The sequence below is a fragment of the Python bivittatus genome, unplaced genomic scaffold (assembly GCF_059951505.1).
Source record: "Python bivittatus isolate LINGU-HERP-01145 unplaced genomic scaffold, Pbiv_v1 ctg000330_np1212, whole genome shotgun sequence".
Taxonomy (NCBI): domain Eukaryota; kingdom Metazoa; phylum Chordata; class Lepidosauria; order Squamata; family Pythonidae; genus Python; species Python bivittatus.
Genome location: NW_028277058.1, coordinates 25,658,616 through 25,681,678, shown reverse-complemented (window position 1 = coordinate 25,681,678; position 23,063 = coordinate 25,658,616). Strand labels below are relative to the sequence as shown.

The 23,063-nt window shown below is 35.4% G+C and overlaps 1 protein-coding gene across 4 annotated transcripts in view; it reads right to left on the bottom strand.

Annotated features, from left to right (window-relative positions):
• TMTC2 (transmembrane O-mannosyltransferase targeting cadherins 2) overlaps window positions 1-23,063 on the bottom strand; it is a 218,470-nt gene that overhangs the window by 181,875 nt on the left and 13,532 nt on the right. Inside the window, exon 1 of one of the 4 annotated variants that reach the window (XM_088141857.1) lies at window positions 4,081-4,426. The exons of the other annotated variants lie outside the window; for them this stretch is intronic. The gene's annotated coding sequence lies outside the window, so the exon portion shown is untranslated. Of the gene's footprint in view, window positions 1-4,080; window positions 4,427-23,063 lie in introns of those variants that run through there. 4 annotated transcript variants of the gene reach the window in all.

Genomic DNA, 23,063 nt, shown 5'->3' with positions numbered 1-23,063 from the left:
AATGAATATGCAGGATCTCTGGAAATTCAGAAGGGGAAGGAGGAAGCAGGCACTGCTATGCCAAACCACTCAAGATAATATAACACCAGAAGAACCAGGAGAAGAGCTAGGAGTGAAAATAATCCAACTTAACTAGCTCTCTATCCCATTAGTTGTATCTCAACTACTGATTATGACCCAAAATGTTTACATGTAATAAAAAGAGTACATAAGCAAGAAAAACCATAAGAGGGCACCTACAAGAGAAAGAAGTTAAGAAAGGTTGTAGCGAATTCCTTCAGCACATGACATGAAATCACACTAATCAAAAAATTAGTTCTGCCATCTCAGTTGCCTCCTTCTGCACCTGTTTCCTACATTCCCTTACTCTTAGACCAGTGTTTCTCAAAGTGTGGTCCGAGAATTTCTGGGGGTCCCCCAAGCCCTCTCAAAATTATTTGCCAGCCTATGTTGAAAAATAATACAATATTAAAATCCCATCACCTGTGAGAAGCAGTAGTGGCAGCAAACGCATCAGTTTTAAGTTTGGTAAATATTGATAAATATAACCCATACAAAAAAAAGCTCTTTTGGGGTCTTCCACACTTTTTAAAAGTGGGAAGGGGTCCTGAGAGAAAAAAAGTTTAAGAAACACTATCTCAGACAATCAGAGCAGATGGACAAGAATTTTCCCAATTGGTAGGTTCTTGAATTTTCCTAGTGGTTTCTGTTAAGAGCTAGAGGAAGCAGACACGAATAGCCACTATGTTATTTTTAAAATGCATAGTTTTAATTATTACTTTTAATGCAAATTGCTCTGGGAAATGTATGAAGTAGAAAAAAGAATTTTAAAAATGTAAATAAACTAGAGTGGCACACCTGTTAAAATGTTAGACTGGAACCAAGGGGGCCAAACTTCTATTCCACTCACAGTTAAATGAAGATTTTTAATTTAAAAAATTTTAGAATTTAGTATCATCCACTAAAATTAACACAAAGGTATTTATGACAGATGAAATAAAGTACTTATTTATACAATTCATCACTCAAATATGGACTTCTGTGCTATCAAATGTGTTGGTCACCATTTAGATTATTTCAAAGAGGAATGGAATTCATAAAAGACAGGGAAATCAATAACTTTGAACTTGATGGCTTGATTGTTTTTTAAGCTATTAAGACTGGATCACAAGTAGCGTATCTTTAATACTAGTTCAGGGGAAAAACAGTGGAAGAAAACAATTGTCCTACTGTCCTCCTATAAGCTTTCTAGATGCAGGAACCTTTTACTGGATCCAGTAAAGCAGGCTTATATGTTCTTAAATTGTTTTGTTTTGTTTTTAAACCAGGCACCAGTTCCTTACTTTTTCTGGCAGTCTAAAGATAATAATCATTCCATCAATTATTTTCATTCCTGTCAAGTTGTCCTAAAATAGGAAGAATGTTGTCACCAACACCCAATACTAATTGGGTTCATTCTCCACATTAATGGTATACAAAAAGAATTGAATTCAAATTGTTTCATATTCAAAACATTTGTTTGATCTGTGAACAGATGTTTTGCGTACAAATGGGCTGTTCCAATCATTTCTGGAGGCATTCTGAAATTAAAATAGCCCAGTTTTAAGTTAGAAGCCTTTTGTTTGATCTTGTTTAAGCTGCAAAATTACAATGTGTGAACCCAATAACTGAAAACGCTCTGGGACATGTTCAGTACAAAATCAACATTTTATTTATGTGGCATCAAGTCATTTTTGATTCCTAGAAACCACACAGATAGATCTTTTCCATGATGACCTATCCTTAACCTGGTCTTTCAGGTCTTCCAATGGTGCACCATTGCCGCACTAACTTTTGATTAGGGTTAGGGTTCTTGACAAAAGAACGAGAAGCAATATAGCTACTGTAACTGAGTCCATCCACCTTGCTGATGGTCTTCCTCTTCTTGACCCTAACCCAGAGCAGATTAGGCAACAGTCAATAAGAGGCAGCTTAGCCCACAGCAGGAATGTGGATGGGGCAAGGGGCTCAAAAGGGACCCTCCCTAATTTCTTGGACTGTAAAGGCAAGAGGGGAGAGATGTACCCTCAGACTCGCAAGATTCTGTTACTGTAACCTTACAATAAAGGTAGTGCTAGTACTTATGGTTGGTGCTTTTTGTCTGGACTACCTCTAAGGACTAACATAAATCTTGCAAGTCTCATCAAGATACATCTCTCCTCCCTAAAATTGCTGAAGATGTCAATTTGTAGTCATTTTATTTCATCTTTCACTATGTTGAGCTTTCCCATATTCATGCTTCATATGTTCCATGTTCCTATTGTAACTGTTTCTTTGCAGCTTTGGATTTTCTTTTCTTTCTTTTAATTGTTTCTTCTTTTTAGAAAAGTATCAAATTGTTTTATTAAAAATCATAGAAAAGAAAAATTAAACATTTAAAGATTAAAATCTATGTTTGGAGTACCAGTAGGATTTCACAGAATTGTAGGTTTGGAAAGGCCTTAGAAGTATGTTTTGTTTTATTATTCTATTCTATTCTATTCTATTCTATTCTATTCTATTCTATTCTATTCTATTCTATTCTATTCTATTCATTTATCACCCAACTCCCAGTGATCCTGGGTGGTTTATATATTGTTAAAAAAATTAAAACAAGAAAACAACACAAAACAAAAAACAAAGATGGTAGAGATAACAAACCCATAATCTTCTAATGGTATTCTAGTCCACCCTCCGTGTCCATGACATATCTTTCCTGAAAAAAGTCTGTCCAAACTTTGTTTCAAAACCTGCAGTGATAGAGCACTTGCAACTTCAGGAGACAGGATGTTTCACTGCTTAATAGCTTAAAAAGGCAGGAAGTTTCTTCTAGCTTCCATTGCATTGGTTCTTGTCTTACCTTCAAGATCTAGAGAAAATAAATACATACCCTCTTCCTTCAAATAGTGGAAGATGCTATTATGTCACCTTAGCCTTATCTTCTTTAGGCTAAACATACCCAGTTCCTTAACTGTTCTTCATAATATTTATCCTCCAAGACCTGTACCATCTTTGTTACTTTTAACTGCACTCTGTCTAGTTCCTCAGCATTCTTCTTGTATTGTGTCAACCAGAAGAGAACACAGTATTCTAGGTGTGGTCTGACTTGGCAGTTTAGAATAGAACTATTAGCTCCCATTGTCGTGACACTATACCTTTATTAATGTAGCACAAGGTTCCAATGACACTTTTGCCACCTGCAGCACACTGCTGACATATGCTTAATCTGTGGTCTGCCAGGACACCCATATCTTTCTCACAAATACTACCCCTGTACCAAGTATTGTTTATCTTGTAACTGTGCATCTGATTTTTGCTACCTAAATGCAGAACCTAACATTTATTGCTATTGAACTCCATATTGTTAGATAGGGCCCAATATTCAAGTCTATTAAGACCATTTTGAACCTTTAGCCTGTCTTTTGAAATGTTAATAATTCCCTCTTCCCTCCACCGCAGTCACCCAGCTTTGTGTCCTCTGTTTACTTATACATAAGATTTTGAAACAGGAAGGAATGAGCAATATTAGAATTAAAACCAATCTGTATTTTAGCAAGATATCACAATAATTCAGGATCAAGCCAAATTAAGTCTGTATCTAATGTCAGAAAACTAGGAACAGTAAACATTTTGAATCATTGTACTTCTACACTTCAGATTTATTTTCAACAATTCCACCGGCCTTAATTTTATACCCACACCCACAGCCTTTTTACAATTAAAATAAATCTTAAGAAATGAAAATGAAAAAAGAAAAAATAATTACAGAAGGTTACTGAAAGTTAAATGCCTGTTAACCCAGAAGCAGTGGTGAACTTAGCAGAAATACAGCATTCTAGGATTGCATGTTAAGCAATCATTATGGTAACTGCACATGGCCCATCTTGATCTATGATTCAAACTCACTGCAACATTTCAGAGATAAAATTATCTTCTACTCTACTTATACTCAAACTGCCTCATAAAAAGAGTTCACATGAGGGATAAATGTAGGAGTACAAAAGTTTATAGTGTACTGTTTAAAGAACAGCTCACCATTGAAAATATGGAAATCTTACTCACCATTTGAATAATGTTTTATCCACTAATTATGGGTTTGCTCCACAAATCCTTTTCTAACATGAAAATGTTAGCATGTGACAGCTGAACTTGCAGGGTGGAAGGCAGGAAGTCTCAAGCCTCCTCTCCTCTCCTCTGAGGCTTCCTCTCTATCCTCCGGCATTTGGGGGCAGTTCCTTGGTAGTTTTTGCTATCATTACCTACCTTCCAGATAGCCCCTCACCTGGCATCCTTCCCCAATCCGAGTGGGTGACAGAGATAGGACTGCCACAACTTGCACTGATTGGCATTTCGAAAGGTTAAGATGGGAAGAAAAAAAAATAATAATTTCTATAACGCAGCTTCATAACTCCATACTATACTGACGTGTGACTAGAGCATGTTTTTTCAACCTTGGCAACTTTACGATGTGTGGACTGGCTGGGGAATTCTAGGAGTTGAAGTCCACACATCGTAAAGTTGCCAAGGTTGAAAAACACTGGACTAGAGGTTGTAGTTCTTTGTTGTTCTTCTTATGATTCTACAGAAAAAAAGTATTATATTGATGTTGAATCTAAAATGTGGATTAACACAAGTTGATATTAAGCACCCAACTTCTTATAGTTGTTCAGAAAAATAGAGATACTTAGCAATACAGAGAAAATAAGAAATCAAAGAATCCTAACACATTTTCTAACTAAGCAAGTTACCTAGCTTGCCAAAGTTGAATACCGTCAAAACAGCTGTTGCTTCTACTTCCATTTACCTGGAAATTCCTTTCCCCTGGAAAGTCCATTTTAATAAGAGGCAAGTGGAGACTGCTCCTAGCTCACTCCGAGCCCCAGTAAACAATTTCTTCCTCCATGCTCTTTTGCATTCTGCTTTTATTTTAAAAGCACTCAAGATTTATATTTCTGTTTTCTAGTTCTAAGGCTGAAGAAGACGGCCTGTCAAACTCTCAGCTTGGGTTCCTACCTATGAATAATGGCTGAGAGCCAGAGAAGATGACTGCTGATTCAGACAACAAGGAGCCAAATCATGACTTTGAGAGAATGCCAAGCTTTAAAACATACTATCAGTAAAGAGGGCCTGAACAGAAGAGACCTGTATGACTCCTTGACAGGACAAGTTGTTCACTCCTCTATCAGGCAAACTAAAGAACTCCAGCTATATAAGAGCATCTCCTAGGCCTTCTCTTGTTAAAACAAGTTTCCTGTTTCCTGACCTTGTTCCTGTAACTTCACTTTCCAAATTCCTCCTGTTTCTTGGCCTGTGAACAGAACTGGCTTTGACACTGGACTGTGTCATGGTCTGGTGCTAGGCCCTCAGACTGTTTCTTAGATGATCCAGCTTTCCTGTCTTCAGTTGCTTCCAACCAGCAAATGTGCCCAGATTCATTGTTATAAACTATAGGCAAAAACTCTGTTTTTGTACTAGTTAAATCTCAGTTTAATTTTTGAGTCTTAGTTTGAGCTTATTTTTTTTCTCTACTACTGTGGACAATTAGCAACAAGCCAGTAAAAAGCAGACTTGCACTCTGCTTTTCTGTCTTTAGCAATGGTAGAGGCTGAAGAATGTCTACACATCTATATGATAGACAGGATATCTCTTCTATATGAAGATCTTAATTTTATGCTTGGCAAGCAACCAGTGAATGCCCGAGCCTGCCTGAGATGCTGACTGACATTCACAACACAGACATCCTATAGAAGTTAATATCAAACATGAATGGGGCAAGAAACTAAATTTTCCTTCTCAGTAGTAAACTGTGATGACTTGAGTATAACCTGAAACATTAACTGCCACAAAATTCACTAAAAAAAAAAAAAAAGTACATCTGGTAGGTAGTGTTTCTATGACCTTATTATAAATTTTATTTTAAAAATAGATTGAACTTTCAAGGGCATTTCCAATGACATTCTGACATTAACAAAAGCCTTTTTGTTGAGATGCATAGTTAAGAAGTAATATGGAATCTTAACACACTGTTATTTTGTACCTTATTTCAATGAAAAATTGCAAAAAAAAAAAAAATCACAATTGCCAAATATCTGACCTAGCTGGTTTAGAGGTACAATCTTGGTGTCTCTGGTAACCCCAGCTGCCCAATCATAAAAAGTATTTTTGTAATGTAAGTTGCCATGAACAGGAACCCTCAAAAGATCATATCCACAGAGGCAAAGATGCCCCTGATTATAACTTCTTGAAATTAAAGTTCTGACTTACATTAGCTATGTGTCTGAGACTTTTATCCATTGGGGCAACCAGTTATATTTCACTTTCAATGGTTTCTGAGGATCATTCAGACTCCTTAAAGCTGATTTACTAGGCTATTCATTTTCAGGGTTTGCCAGACAGTTAACATTCCAATCAGTTATTAAAATCCATGATATATATGGTGATATATTATGTTCTAATTGTCAATAACTGACCCCAGAAATTAGCTATAGTTCAATAGCAGAAATTAACACAAGAATTTCATGAAAGAAGAGGGAACACAAAATGACAGATAGGATATATGTGCCAATATGTACCCCTTGTCACTTTGCCAGAGCTGTCTCCATGTCATTCTGCATTGATAGAGGTCCTTTCCCCATTCTGACAAGAAATTAGTGTTCATTTATGAGGATGGTAACAAAACCAGCAGTAATTTGAAAAGATAATCATGATTGTGTTCCATTTTTTACAAACTCCATCTATACATCATAATTAGAAATTAATCAGTATGAGCTAAAACTTCTGCTAGGCAACATTTAACAAATTTCACTGATTTCCCCCCTTCCCAGATAAGTGAGCATACAAGGCTGAAAACACATATTAGTGTTTTATTCAATTATATATGCATGCATAACCTTGATAACAAATTCAATTTGAAACAGAAAAAAATGCAAGATCTTAATGAACTATAGCTTGTGAAATATAGTCACCAATACAAGAAGAGCCAGAGAAATGAAGGCACTCCCATCTATTCCAAATATTTGCTGAGCTAGTTTAATAAAGGTTCCAGAATATCAGGCATCGCTGACAAGTCAGCGACTTAAACAACTGTCACATTTTCTAAGTTTAGATGACATTTCATTTCGATTTCATAATAGGACAAAGACTTCCTAAAGAAAAAGAGGAAGAAAGAATCAAAGCTATTTATACCAAGCATAAAGATATATCCATGTTTCTGCCAAAATTTAATCATTTAGTTTAGAAGATCTACTATCACATCTTGAATTGTACTGTAACAACTGCCCTTTAAACTTCCAAATTTTCCTTATTAAACAACATTTATACCAAAATCAAGGAAACAGAATTTTGTTCTATTTATTCTATATTAACAATGTAGCCCATTTAAACTTAAAAAAAAAAAATTAGCTAATACATCAAGAACCACCCCTGTGCCAACAACTCTAATCCTTGTCATTTTCCTTTGTCCAGAAATTCTTTGCATTAATGAAAACAGAATGGATCTGTTAATTACAACCCACAGTATTGTAAATTTAGTGTGCTGTTTCAAGATTAAGGAGGTATTTAATTCTTTCTGCATTTTAAATGTATGGGTCAATGAGGCTTAAAATAGCAAATACAGTTTAATGTTGCTAGAAACCCGTAATCTGACAAATTAATTAATGGGAACTCAGATACAGAAACTGATCAGGTAGAGGTTCTAAGGGATTATAATGAAGATTTTAAAAATATAGAAAACAGCACACTAGCTACTCAAAAATGCAAATATTAAAAAAATAAATGTTTATTATAAAATAAATTGTAGCCTTTGCATGTGAGTTGAGGTTTCTTTTTTAGGCCGACAGACTATTCGTATTCTGGATGATCAGCTTTATCATTTGGGATACTTCAGTTTATTTATGGAATATAAGGGATGATGTCAAAATAAAAAAAATATGAGAACAATTAGAAAGTTATTATGTGATAACTTTAATATCATGGCAACAGCTGAGACAGAAGTATAATTTTAGATTATAATAAGGAATTTTAGTAAATTTAATTTTACACAATATTCACATAACAAACTTATAGTCAGGAACAATATTCTTTTTCTTTGTGTGGGAATCCTTGGTACACAGAGTTATTAATACCTCGGATGAGCTTCTTCCTGATCACATTTCAAAACATCTGGAATCTGGATTGCCCCAAATTGTGAAATGGCAGGATAAAATAATTTTCACAATTTGGTCCAGATGCAATAGCTGCATTTAAATTCCTGAACTGTCAATACTGGAATAACTTCTGAATAATTATAAATCTACATTCTTTTTTAAATAAACAACTAAAGAGTACTATTAGACAGATAATATTTATTTGAAGAATTTTAAAATAAGTAGATAGACCATCTTAATAAATCAATGGTCAAGGTTTTCAAAGAATATTCCTTATGATCTTAAAATGTGATTAATTTCATGTTGAAAAGTATAAAATCCCCAAATTATAATCCTGAATCAATGATACATGTTCACTTTCTCTATATGATCTGCCTCATTATTGGTGTTTGTAATGGAAAGACTGATCAATAGTCTCGATGTGATCAAGGTTTAATGATATTATTAAAATGGACTAAATTATTTATAAGAAAAATAATGTGTTTTGGCTGTTGCTTTTTCTTTTTTCTTTATTGTCATTGTTATTCCTTTTTTTTCCTTTTCCTATATAAAAACAATGTGGGAAAATTAAAATCTCATTTATTTATTATTTATTAATAGAACTTAAATGGCCACCTATCTCATATAATGATTCTAGGTGGGTCACAACAATCAGTAAAAAAAAAAAAGAATAAAAACAAAACCACCCTTCCTATCAGGCTATTAGCCTTCTGACTCAATCCCCATCCTAGGCCAGTGCTTGGGGGAAGACCCAGGTCATAGCCTTCCAGAAGATTAAATGGGTAGGGACCCCTAGAATCTCAGGTAGGAGGCCATTAATGTGTATAATGAGGTTTATTGCTAGGAAGATATATACTGTATAGTATTACAACCTTAGGCTTCTTGCAGTATATAAAAAGTTTAATCATTTACTATATGAAAAAAGAAGAATATAACAATTTTAGAAACAGCAACTTAAAGAAGTAAATTAAAAAGGAGTATGGTCTCTCCTTTCCCAACACATCCATATTTTACATATCTAGCAAATAATATCCCTAATATGCAAATAGAGTTGTGCAGATTTGATCAACCGAAATTGGCAATGCCTTGGTTTGCAAACTGAGTTTAGTAAAAAAAACAAAAAAAAAAAAACCTATGTTGTTAGAAGTGGAGAAATCCAGCATTTTATAAGAAAACAAAATTAAAATTAAGCCTAAAAGACCCAGAGAAAGCATGGACAGTTCGATCACTTGCAATAACACAACTGAAATGGGACATGACGTGATATCTGATCTGGACATCTCCTAGCATCATATCTTTTTTCTACACTATACAAACTAGCCAAGCAGCATAGTAAAACAAATGTTTGGCTTAATTCCCAGCACTCAAACCAATAGGTGGCTACTTTCTATATTCACAGTGGAGTTTCCAAAAAAGGCCAGGTTCAGATATTAAGCAGTATTTTCCAATATCCAATATCCAAATATGATCCAAGTCAAACTTTAAGTCAGCCAAAAGAGGCATTAAGATTTTTTTAAAACTCCACACGGAAGGCAAATTCTATGCTACCTGGTCTGGAATATCTCCAAAGTGCCTCTGCTAAATAGGACATCAACAAAATAAGAAATTGTTGCTCGCCTTTTTTGATTTGTTGGTTATTTTTTAAGGGGAAAAGACAGTCAAAAGCCTTTATGCCTTATCTTACCCAGGTCATCAATATTAAGCAACATCCACTTACGCTTCAGCCAATGAAAAATTCACACAGAGTTCCAAAAAAAACCATTATGCTCAACGATTTTTGCTAACATTTGCATGCATATTCAACAAGCTGAAAATAAAGAGGATCATATTTACAGGGGGGAAAAAACTGATTCAATTACTTAGCCAAGGCTCTAAATCGGGGGCGGGGGGGCTGCTTTTATAAAAATAACAACAAAGTGATTTGCAAACATTAGTACTGCAGTAGGGGAAGCAAATAAGCAATGCACAGTCAAAATAAGTTATCTGATCATATTGTTTTGATGGTTGGGATTCAGCATTCAATAGTTGTCATCTTTCTATTTGAAATTGTGAAATTTTCAGACTCAACAGACCCCACCATTATGAAATAACCTCCAACGGATAACATCATCATCATCGTCATCATATCAGAAATAAATGGTTTTGTCTATGTAACCCCTGAAACTGAATTCACTGCATTGTTCTTTCCATCCTGTTTCATTAACTCCATTCTAGATTTCATGACACCACACCCCTCAGCAACTAGAAAGCACTTAATTTATGTAATGCATCACAGTAATCCAATTTGGAATTGAAATTTTAGCTCTCTACTGCAAGCAAATTGCTCTGGCCAAGGAGTACTATATTCTGCTTGAGGTGTCACATCCAAATTCCCAATGAAAAGCCTGACAGTAATCACTCTGAACATTAGCTAGCTTAAAAGCATCATTTTTCAATTTGCTTGGAAAGAGGGAGGAGAAAGTTTATTTAAATTTTACGAAGGACAATCTATGCAACAAAAGGGATGGGGAGCAGGAGAGAAAGACTGCTCATGAAAAGACACATGGAAAGGCTAAGAATTAAGTTTCAGTATAACTCACTTTAAAAACAAAAGAGATCATTGTTCAAAAATGTAGCACATGATATGTTACTATTTAGATGCTACACATTCACTACTGTGTGCTCAAGATTCCAAGAACTACTCTTTAGAATCAGGTGGTGGGGAAATACACAGAGCGATCCAAATGAAAGAAACCAGTTCTTATTTACTTAGGCCAGCCTACCTGTAAAAGACTAAGGTGTTAACACATCACAGAGAAAATCTGCCACTGCACACCTGTCCTGCAAGCGGCTGCAAAGTTCACGTTACAGGGATTTATATACATTGAAACGTTTTAACCTAACAAGTTGGACAAGTGGAAATAAATTTTCAATTTTACACAAATGTTTCTTAAATATGAAAGTATGCCATTGCACTAATCTATGTCGTGTGTGTGATAATGCCATTGTAACTGATATAAATTACGTTATTTGGGTCCATTTCTATTATTTAACTGTTAATATAATTATAAAACTGCCAAAGAAATTTGGTCTGTTGCATGTGAAGGCTACTGTATATTTAATATGCATAATTTTGAAACAATACTTTAGACTATGAAAAAAAAAAGTACCTTAAATACATTGAGGCTTTATTCAAAATCTTTTTTTCAATAACATATTATGAAAGGTTAAGTACTTATTTAGGTCAGGAAGTAGAAGCAATCTGGGATGATGAAGGATCAGTAATTATTTCCATAAACAAATATGGATATCTCTTCACATATTTTTCTGCTGTAATTTAATCACATTCAACTCAAAATTAGTCACATAGGGATGGATAAATTTGTACCGTCAAATCCTATTCAACAATGAAAGAAAGTGTTTCTCTTGGCTTTACAAATACTGAAAATACTTATTTCATTATAGGGCTTACTTTAGGGTTTTTGTTGTTGTTGTTCCAGATAATTCAAACAATTTTTTATTGTAACATATCACCACTACAGCTTAATGTTCCTGTTTTACCACATGTCCCACATAAATTAAAAGACAGACAAGAAAAAGTTAAAGCTCTCTTTTCTCTATTGCTCTGTATCAGTATAAGACATATTTTAAAAATGATCTTTTATAATTATTGTATTGTATGCTGTTCTTTTATTGTGTTTGGACCATAAATCAGTTTTGATTGATTGACATATGAATACATTCCATGTGTGGATAAAGCCTCTCAACAAACCCCAAGTTTCAATATGCTAGTCTTTGATCAAATTACCACTGCAATGTTTTGATAATTATATTATTATTACTAGTTTATTTTTTAATCTTTTTTTCTTAAACTCTTCTGAGTTAATCTGGACCAAATGATTGGTCATAATGCAGCAGAATGAATCATATTGCTATTTAAAAAAAAAAAACTGAAAAACACCTCAGCCAGCAGTAGCCATTCCATATTTTCCTGAATTACAAGTCCATATTCAGAAGACACAAGTTCCCATATTTGCTATAAATGGTTGTTTTTGCATTTGCTACTGGCCTGATGCAATTCATACAAATTTCAAATTCACAAAACTAAAGTAACAGTTATAGAATATCCAGTAGCATCAGCAATTTAAAGTTCTAAAGAAAAATCAATCACGGTCTTATTCTGTTTTAACCAAACTTGACAATGTTATTTATTGGTAACAGTTAATAAATGTTAGTTTATTTTGTAATGCCACACAGAGCTGAACTCCAATCTACTTGAATAGGAACTGAGATAAAGAGAATGCAAGTAAACTGTAATAAAATATGGACATCAGAATTTAACACTATGCAGATGAAGAGCAACAGGTCTTGGTATTGGAGCTTCTCTATCTTCTCCTTCAGCATTATGTGTAGACATAAAGTATGTTTCTAAATGGAAATAAACTAGATAATTTTAAAAAGAGATTGGAATCCAAAAGCTCATGGGCTTATTAATGCATCAGACAAGCCATCCAATCAAGCCTCCCCCAATTTTCCCTTCCTCATTTCCAGCTGACCTTCTTTCTTCATTCTTTACTTTCTTCTCAAGGGGAGGTGAAGATGGAATTGTCAGAAGCTGACCATACTGGAATTCTACAGGAACACTAGTAAGATTTGCTTTCATTCCCAAATAGTAAAGGCAAAGTACATGAAACTGGCAAATCGCTAGGAGGTGTCCTGCACTTTACCTTGTTAGAAATACAGTTAGTTCCTGGCTAGTCAGTTCATTTTCCACAACTGAACAAAGGCCATATCTGATGAGCTACTCCATACAGAACAAGGTGAGAAGTGCTTTGTTCCAATCCTCATCTTGTACATAGCTCTTGTCTTTCTTTAGGAAGATAGAGGGAATATTTGTTCCTGTGTCATCCTAGGTTTTAGGTATTACATTAATATTGTAAGCAGCTTTGATTTTATATTAAAAATTATGTATTTCTATCTCTATGAAGATAGTCCATGAAGTACATGTTCAGCATGAGACTTGGGAATTATTTAGTCATATCCAGGGCACTGTTTTGCTAGAAATTCACAGTGAAAAAAATCTGGATGGGCTATTGTAATTAACATGATGAACAAAGCATACAAAGGTGTTTTTAATCTTAGCAAAGGAAATATTTGTAGATCACATAATTTTGGACAGAGGCATAATCTAATCAGGATTCAGTTTTCATTAAAGCTCATACTAATTCACTCTGTACAGTATGTCTTTCCAAAATTCTGAACACCTGTAGTGTACTAGAATAATTAAATAAACAATTATTGTCTTCTACAGTACTGGAGCAAACCAGACTCTTTAAGCAAAGCAGCAGCTGTCTTCCAGCCATCTGATTTTGATGCTTTAGTAAGAGAAAAAAATAGTATGTATGTGTGTGTGTGCACGTGCACGCGCGCATGTGTACAATGTAAAAGAATTGTGAACTTACAAAAAGTCTCATTTATTAGGTAGACATTCATTTTGTTTTATGAAATTTACATTCACAATCAGAGGCACAATGTGGAAAAGCACAATATCAGTTGAGATGATGAGTGAGACTCTACTTTATCCAGTTGCCTAGCTCTCTACATATGCCAAATTATTATTCTTGCTAGAACCAAAGATATCCATGGAACTCTTAAACTGAATGTAAAGATCAGTTCCCACTGTAAGTTTAACACATCTGACTTTACACATATTATATAATAGCTTACATTGTCACAGAAAATGATATTCTCACTGATAACCTAACACATGTAGCATCTTTTTACATTAGGGAATATTGAATATGCCAAAACCAATCTGCATTCTACAATGGTTTCAATCTACCATTACTTATTGTTATAGTGAAACCAATGTATAAAGTATGTTACAAAATACAGGAGACCAAGACTTGCAAAGGCTTATAGAGACAGGAAAAGGGGAGGGAAATGAACAGCAGACTAAATAAGAGAATAGGTATGCATTTAGTTCAGTCAAGTATACTTGGGCTTTACAACAGTAATATAAAATAACCAAAGTTAAAAGCCAAAGGCTTTAGACAAGAAGGGAGCTTTAGAAGGGATTTGAAGAAAGTAAGACAATTTTTTGATGTGCAGCATAGTGCTGAAAAATGCTAGATGAAGGGATAAAAATTCTATCAATGATGTTAATTTAACCTTTTGCAAACGCAAGGCATTCGTTAGTAATACAGTCAATTGGTGGACACGAATTTGTGAATTTGCCCTCCATGTTATCAACACATTTTTCCCTATTCAGAAAACTAAAAGGAACAAGTGGACCTTGTAGTTTCATTACTGTATTCCTTCTATGCTTGCTATTCCTATAAAAATATAATTGCAAGTTTTAAAAGTGATTCTTAGACTTGACATTGTGTCATCCAACAGCTTTCTATCCTTTTGTTCCAGCATGAATGTCTGTAGCAGTAGCAGCAATATGCCTATAAAAATAGGTTTCTGAAGGAACTGAGACATGACATGCGTACAAGTCAGCCAATGTTTTTCAGAAGCAGCAGCCAAGGAAGAACATCACTTTGTTGTTTTATTTCCCCAGAAATGTCCTTAACAGTATATGAAATAGAAATTTGGCCAGCCACTTCACTCTAAAGTAGTTACTTACATACACATACACATATACCTCACTGGATACATTTTGCAATGGACTAGTTTTGCACAGCAATTTACATCACTTGAGTAATAATATCATTATGCAAATGATGGCATTTGTGTCAAGGATGCTGTTTGTGTGACAATGTCATGCAAATTACACATTTTAAGGATGTAGAAATGATGTGATTTAGTAGAAATGAAATTTCAATATATACTAAGAACATGTATACTAATAATATATATACTAATCTGTTATTTTGTGGAAAAAAAATTGATCACATTTTTAAATTTATAAAGCAACACATTTTATTTTATTTATTTTATGAGCAAGCTAATTACACAGCTTATACTTTATGTTCCTAAATAATAAAGTGACTTTAGATTGATACAGTATGCTTAAAAACAATTTCAATTTTTCCAAAATTTCTGAGTGAAAAAGTGGTTTATTTTCCTCCTGGCTTCAGCATTTCTGCATTTCTATATATGGAAAACAGTAATATAAGAATGAATAACTGCAATAAATTTTTCTTCTTCTTGCACTATTTAAGGATTCAAATGAAAGGAAGTGTTATTTTTTATTAAGTTCCTGATCCATGCAGGATTTCCATTTTTCAGCCAGCTCTTTTAGCTGTTCCTTCTACAATATGATGGGCATATATGAGGGTCCAGAGGAGCTTAGATATTCTAATATTTTGTTCACGTGTTCATATATGTAGGCACAGGAGATATGTGGTAGGAATCAGTAGGTGATAATGTCTTATTTACATAAACTCTCCCCATTAATCTCCATACATCAAATGTTTCATTTGAAAGTGTGAAGGGGAATTAAATTTAGCCTGTATCTTTCCAAATCATCTAAGCTCCGGATTAGTTAACCATTACCAGACATGACTTCTCCCTTGGAGGAGGTTCTTGAGGTACCTGCAGAATCTCTGCAATATTAGAATCACACACTTCCCCTAGAACAGTGTTGTCCAAACTTGGCCACTTTAAGATGAGTGGACTTCAACTCCCAGAATTCCCCAGCCAGCAAAAAGTGGCCAGGTTTGGACAACACTGCCCTAGAAAGTGTGCTTGGCATTGGAGCAGGATATCTAGGGATCTTTATGACGCCTCTGTTAATACTGGCAGCCATCCCAGGATGTAGGGAGGCCTTCTTGTCTCAACATAGGGCGGCCTTCTTGTCCTGGCTTAAGAGCTTCCTGTACTGGCTCTGGGAAGTCTTATAAATTACTCAGCATTTATTATGCACTGTCAAAAAATTAGACTAGGACAAAACATGCCTAAGCATAGCTGCTGTCTGAAGTGTTACTCTTTAAAAAGGAAGGAACTTGTTTGCATCCAAAGTCTTTTTAGCACTTTTCTTTTAAACAGGCTGAGTGCCAACTTTCAGTCTTGTAAAAGAAACCCTAGCAACTAGTATTTTAGGAATCACCAACGAGGAAAAGGGCCAGCATTTAAAAATTGCACTTTGCAGAAAACTGACACCACAACATTTTATTCATTTATTTTTTCCAAGTTATTATTTCATGTAACAATTTGTTGTGTCATCCAAATATTGACAATCTGCAAACTTCTACAAATGAGGTGTGTGGTAATTTATGTTTATCTTAATCTCAAGGGATTAAGACAGCTTTTAATGATAACTTTTTCTAGCCAATTTATATGAAACCAAACTTTTAAATGATTTTTGTACCTTTATGTCTCAGCAGGTTGCAATGTCTAGCTGACATGTTTCATTTTTCCCATTGTATGTCTATTCATATACAGTGGTACCTCGGGATACGAACGCCTCTACTAACAAACATTTCGGGATACGACCAGCTTCGGCAGGAAAATTTTACCTCGGGTTATGAACTTGCCTCTACTTACAAACCAGATCCGCGGCCATTTTCCCTGCTGTCACGCAGTCACGGCTTCCTGTGGCCGAGGTCGCGGTAGCAAGGAGATGTTCGCTGAGGCTCGTGGTGTGTTTTGCGGTGTTTTGTGAAGGTTTTTGGTGTGCATGTTAGCATGGCTCCAAAGAAAATGCAGAGCAGGCTTGGCGGGAGTCAGGCTCTGAAGAGGAAATTGCCTCGGGTTGCGACCAAATTCGGGCGGAGGGTGGAACGGATTAACCGGATTTACATTGAACCCTATGGGGAAATTTGCCTCGGGTTGCGACCAAATTCGGAGGGCGGAACGGATTAACCAGATTTACATTGAACCCTATGGGAAACTTTACCTCGACTTGAGACCAACTCGAGTTGCAACCAGAGTCACGGAACGGATTAAGTTCGTATCCCGAGGTACCACTGTATAGTATTTCTATACCAACTTAATCACAAGGCTTTTCACAGTGCACAACTAAGAAATAAGAACAAAAAGAAGGAAATAGCCATCCCAAACCCAATAAAATAGGAGGTTACATAAAACTATGGTCACCCATAGTCATGCTAATAGGCAAAGGCATGTATATGGCTGCCCACTCAGTAAAAATAATACTAAACAACAACAACAATACAATCCAGTCATCAAAACACATCATACCATCTCCCAAAACAGGCAACCTCTAACATCTTGGGCCAAATCCGCAGATGGCCAAAAACAGGTTTTTAATGCCTTACAAAAAGCAAGGAGAGTTGGAGCCAATCAAATCTTTGGGGGGGGGGTGAATTATTCACAGGGCAGGGACTTGGAACATGTTCAATTTAGAAGAACATATGGAATGGGAGGATATAACCAGAAACAGACACAAATAACATACAGAATAACCAGCACCTTGATTTGCACCCAGAAACCTGCTGGGAGCCAGTGCAGTTTACAAACTAGTGGTGGTACACGAGCATACCATGATGCCCCCATAACTAACTGTGCTGCTGCACCCTGGACCAGTTGCAGCTTCCAGATGGTAAAGTGCATTGCTGTAATCCAACTGGGAGGTAAGGTTCTCTTTCTATTATATGTATTGTTTAATTTTAAAATTTGCACATCGTATATTGTCTGGAGACATAACAGAGTCAGGAAGTTTATAAATTTCGTAAAATAAATTAAAATAAATAAATCTTTTTTTTAAAAAAAAGTTATGCACATCTCTTGAGGGTACAAACAGATAAACACAATGAGAGTTTTAGTAGTATATAGATAATACTCTGATTTCAGATCTTCCACATATAAATCCATTTTCATATTACAGGTAGACCTCGCATAATGACTGCCTCAGGCAGAGACCGTTCAAAGTACGACGGTAATGAAAAAATAACTTTGTGACCAATGCCCACATTTACGACCATCACAGTATCTCTCACTCAGTCACATGTTCACCATTACAGTCAGTTAGTATGTGTTGGCCTCTATTTTTTTCCTTACCCTTTCGCAGAGCAGAGAGATTGCCTAAACAAGCAATCTCTTCCTGAGCTGCTTTTCCCTGCAGCACAGAGGATCCCTAAAAAGTGCTAACTGCAAGTTAACAAGCTCAGGTCAGTGACCTTAATTAGACAGCTCCCAGGTGCTGCCTGTAATTGACAAGACTTTAATCAGTTTCATACCTTTGGCTTTCCTTTGCCTCCTAAGTGGCTCAGGACTTGCAGCCATGAGTGCACTAGGCAAATAGCCAGCACTAGCACATTCTTTTGATGTGTAATCCCATTGTGTCCTTGCTTACTTTCTTGTAATCCCTTCCTCTCCAACAAATGTAAAAACAAACATTAATTTTCTTTTTGCTAATGATCCCAGTGCCAGAGTGAGCATTCCAAAGGGCAGGAGAGTGGAGAAAAAGAGGTAAAAGATTTGCCCTTTTACCCAGCATCCTTGTGAGTCAATTTCCAGAAACCTTCCCTGCCATTTCAGCTCACCTGGCTGTTTGGGGTCATATCTTCCTGATGCTGTAAAGCAAAGGAAAGCTAAAATAAAATTGTAAGCACAGTCACGGTTATGTGATTTTCCACTTAGTGACTGAGTTGTCTGTCCCAACTGCAGTCACTAAATGAGGACTACCTGTAGACAGTCATTTCTCCGTCAGTGATATATATTCAGACAAACTTCAATTAGTCAAACCAGAGTTCAGTCATTGTCAGGTGCAGGCTAACAATAATAATTGTACAAAGATATAAAAGCATGCACTTACGGCATGTACAATGAGCATATAAAATTATAGAAATGCATGCACTTAATTCATTTGTGTCTCATTCCAGCACACATCTGGACAGAAAACTGCTTTGGTGCAGTAAAAGGTCTCATAGGAAATCACTATCTGGCTGTAGTTCAACTTCTAGTTATTCAGCTCAGGGAAGAATGGAACAGGAGGTAAGAGGAAATTCAGTGTGGATGTTTTATGCCCTACTTAGGAAATAACTTCCTCAGGGTAATTACCTGTCACCATCCATTTAGTATGTGCAAATATAACCATGTGTATGCATAGTTGTAAAATAGTTCATGAGATCTCTGAATATTTAAGTATGAGAATGGGGGAATTATTTTTCTGTTTTTAGTAGACACTGGCTATACTGAACATATAGGATTATTTAGCCCCCTCTTGACATTTAGATCACCTTCAAAAATTATATAAAGCTAGAAGATACCTTCCAGCCCACAATTGGTTTATCTTTATATATTAGCATTGGGATAGTAAGTATATATTAATCATAAGAATACTCCAGCACTTAAATTTATTCCCTTCCCTTGTGTTACCTGAGTAGAAGAGCTCTGCTGCTTAAAAAGCCCAATATATTCTAGAAGCACCTAAATGATACCAGGATACTATAAACATATCTAAATCCACTTTTTTCTATTATAAGGCCTGTATGACACAAGAGCAACCAAAGCACATCAGAAAATAAAAGCAGTGAAATAGTTTGACTAGGTTATTACCATCATCAGTAGCATATTTGAAACTACATTTTATTCTCCTGGGTTCTGTGCCACATTTCCTACCTATGAAGCCATACAGACTATGCATTTATTTTTAGACTGAGCAAAAATTCCTTATGATTATATTACACTGCAATATTTTGGTTATTATTTTCCTATTAAACACTAAGGATTTGGTTAAATTTAAAAACATTAATGTGGTCTGGTACTATGTAATTCTAAAACTGAATTCCTAAATAAGTTTATCCAATGGTAATTTTTGTTACCATTGTTTGGTATGTAAGAGTCTTGCGGCTAACAAATTTATTATTGTACAAATTTTCATGGATTACACTCTACTTCATCAGATTATGGGGTAGAGTCCTATAACAGGATCATTAATTTACTTTCTCTTTTTCTTCACTAAAAAGAATCCCCACCAAAATATTAAAAGGAATCACCAACACAATGCATTCAACTATTCTTGGGTGAAGAGATTGTAAAAAGAGGAGGGAAAGGATGTAAGGAAAGATGAAACAATTGTACAGAAGAGACAAGCAGCAATTAGGTACAGAGCACAAATTTGACCACTACATACTGTAGTTAAAAGCTCACTATAGGTATATCTTATGCCATGTTCTTCCAGAAGGAATCCTAGCTTCCTTTCTAGTATGTCTAATCTACGTTACAGAACAATTCTTAGATTTATTATTCTTAATACTTTTATACACGTCCATACAGACATTCAGAAAAGGATGATACCTTAAAGATTACAGGTAGTCCTTGACTTTCCAGAATTTCCATCACTAAGCAATGCATGAGGGTGAGAAGGGGTGTGCAAGTGACCAGCGTGAGGGAGGATACGTGGGTGGGGTAGAATTATCCCAGCAACTTGCAACATTCCCTGCCAGCTTTCTTATCGACTTTCTAGAGAAGCCAGCAGAGAAGGTTGCAAATGGCGATCACATGATCATGGGGTGCTGCAACCAGTCATAAATGCAGGCCGGTCACCAAAGGCTCAGATAGTGACCACATGACCATGGGCGTGCTGGGACACCGGGACTCCAAGAATTGGTCATAACCACCATTTGTTCAGCACTGTAACTTTGAATGGTTGCTGAACAAATGGTAGTAGGCTGACGATTACCTGTATTTATTTTGGTATTTATTATTTATTTTAACTGTATCTTTTAATTGTTAGATTTCAGTCTAATGAGCTGCTATGAGAAAAGCTAGTTTTGAAGGGTAGCACACAAATTCAAAAATTAAATACATTACTCTAGGATTACCAAGATAGTGTGCATACATGCAAGTGAATTATCAGAAATGTTTAAATATTTAGTAACCACCAAAGAAAAGTATCTGAAATTAATATAGCAAATAACTATTCAAAGAATAAAGGCATCTGCTAATAATAGAGTATACAGTAGCACAACTATCTTGGTGCGCTGTAAAGCAACAGAGACTACAATGGTATCTATATTATTGAAACCTGACCAACTTTCTGGAAGCAGGGCTCTTGGGGCATGGTTATGATGAGACAGTATCTGAGCATAGCTGAGTTTGGGCTTTGTAAGCTTCCTAGGGTGCTGGCTATTTTTTCTAGAAACCTATATGGAAGCAGTGAACTTAGTTTGAGAATTTAATCTGTGTCTCTAGTTACAATCAATCGGTGTATTTTTAAATAAATACAAATGTTATAAATTTCCACTCATTCTTTGGAAGGAGATTACATTTGATGATTGAATCTGTGGTTGTACTGAATCTTCCAAGATTCACTGTGTGTTATGGAATAAAACATTGCCTTCTAATTAGATAAATATAATCAGATACATAACTTATGCATTTATTATTATATTATATATTTTGGGTATCAGATTCATAACCTAGGAATTTATGTGGTAAGACATGCTCAAAGTATTATGCAATATCTGGGTGCTGAGTGTCTTGGAAACAGAAGCTCTGAGATGTATCTTGAAGTCTAAGCAGCTGGATCAGACAACTGGGGATTTATGGGCATCATCCCAATGTCTCCTTGCCCCTTTTCTCCTTTCCTTTGTCATATGTTACAGTTCTCTGGTTAGAGCATAAAGAAGAAGTCTAGTATATGAATTGCAATAAAATTGATAATGTATTTAATTGTTTTTATTCTTGACTGATGTTAAGTCTTATAGATAGTCTAATGAGAAAGAGAGAGACTAGTGACAATCAAACTGATAAGCTCTTTAGGGTCTGGCATATATCTCAAGCTTTCTGTATTTCAGAGGATGAAGTTTATGCAAATACAACATACCTCACAATTAGAATTTATCACTGAACTATGTAAATTATGAAATTTTATCTAATCAAATACGCACATATACTTAATGGCAAATGTAAGGCAAAGTCTTTCTCATGTTAGCCCTGGTGACTTCACTGACACATCCATGTATTCTTAGCAACTCTACGGAAGTGGTTTGTCGTTGCCTTCAGGGATTGTCCAACTTTCTAGTTCACTTTTCTATCCCATCCAATATTAGCCAGGTCTGATCCTGCTTAGCTTGCTAAGATCAGCTGAGGTAAGGTAGAACCTGCCACCTGCTATGAACATGAGTAAATATACCAACTGTTACAGTGAAACAAAAGGTCATCTACTTAATTGATATAAATATGCTATAACTTCTTGCCTGACACCTCTATACCTGCCTAGTCCACACGTAGCAAAGCCATAATATGCTCTGTTTCTGACTAAGCTTGATGTATAAACACATCCATCATGGCTTAGTATTGTGTTTTATTGAGCTTGCTTAACTGGTTAAAATTGCAAATGGTTGCAATTAATACAAGTGCACACTCCCCAATTAAACATCATTGTAATTGCCTAGTGGTCACATTTTTTGCAAATTTATTCCTAAATCTTAAAGTAGTGTGATTTTATTTAGTAAATTGCCTTCTTGAAACAATACGTACAAAAATCCAACTCAATACTTGTTTCCATTCTCTCAATACTGTCACATGTACATTTTGTTCAAGAGGGAAAAAATCCAGGATAGTACTAAACAGAAAGCAGCAAATGTAATGACCTAGTCCATACAACATGCTAATCCATAATGTGGTTAGACTTAGCATAAAATCCAAATACAGAATAAAAGTTAAAAAGTGATGAAGGGAAAGTGTATTAGCTACAATTTATATCTATAGTGTGTTTGTTTTTTAGTTTATTTACCTTAGCCTTTGTGCTGTGTGTCTTCAAAACAGATGGGTAGGTTAGCGTGTGATTAATACACCTTTTGGTTTCTGTGCACAAAGTCAGGAGGCAGGAGAAGTTGTAAAATCAGATATTCCAGCCATAGCATTTCTGATGTTCTTAACTCTAATATCCCTATAGCTGAAGTATGAAATGGAGAGATGCTCCAAGTTCAGCTTCCCCCACTCAGGCTGATCAAACCACCATAACAAAGGAATACTAACTATATCCAGCCATAGCTTGCCATG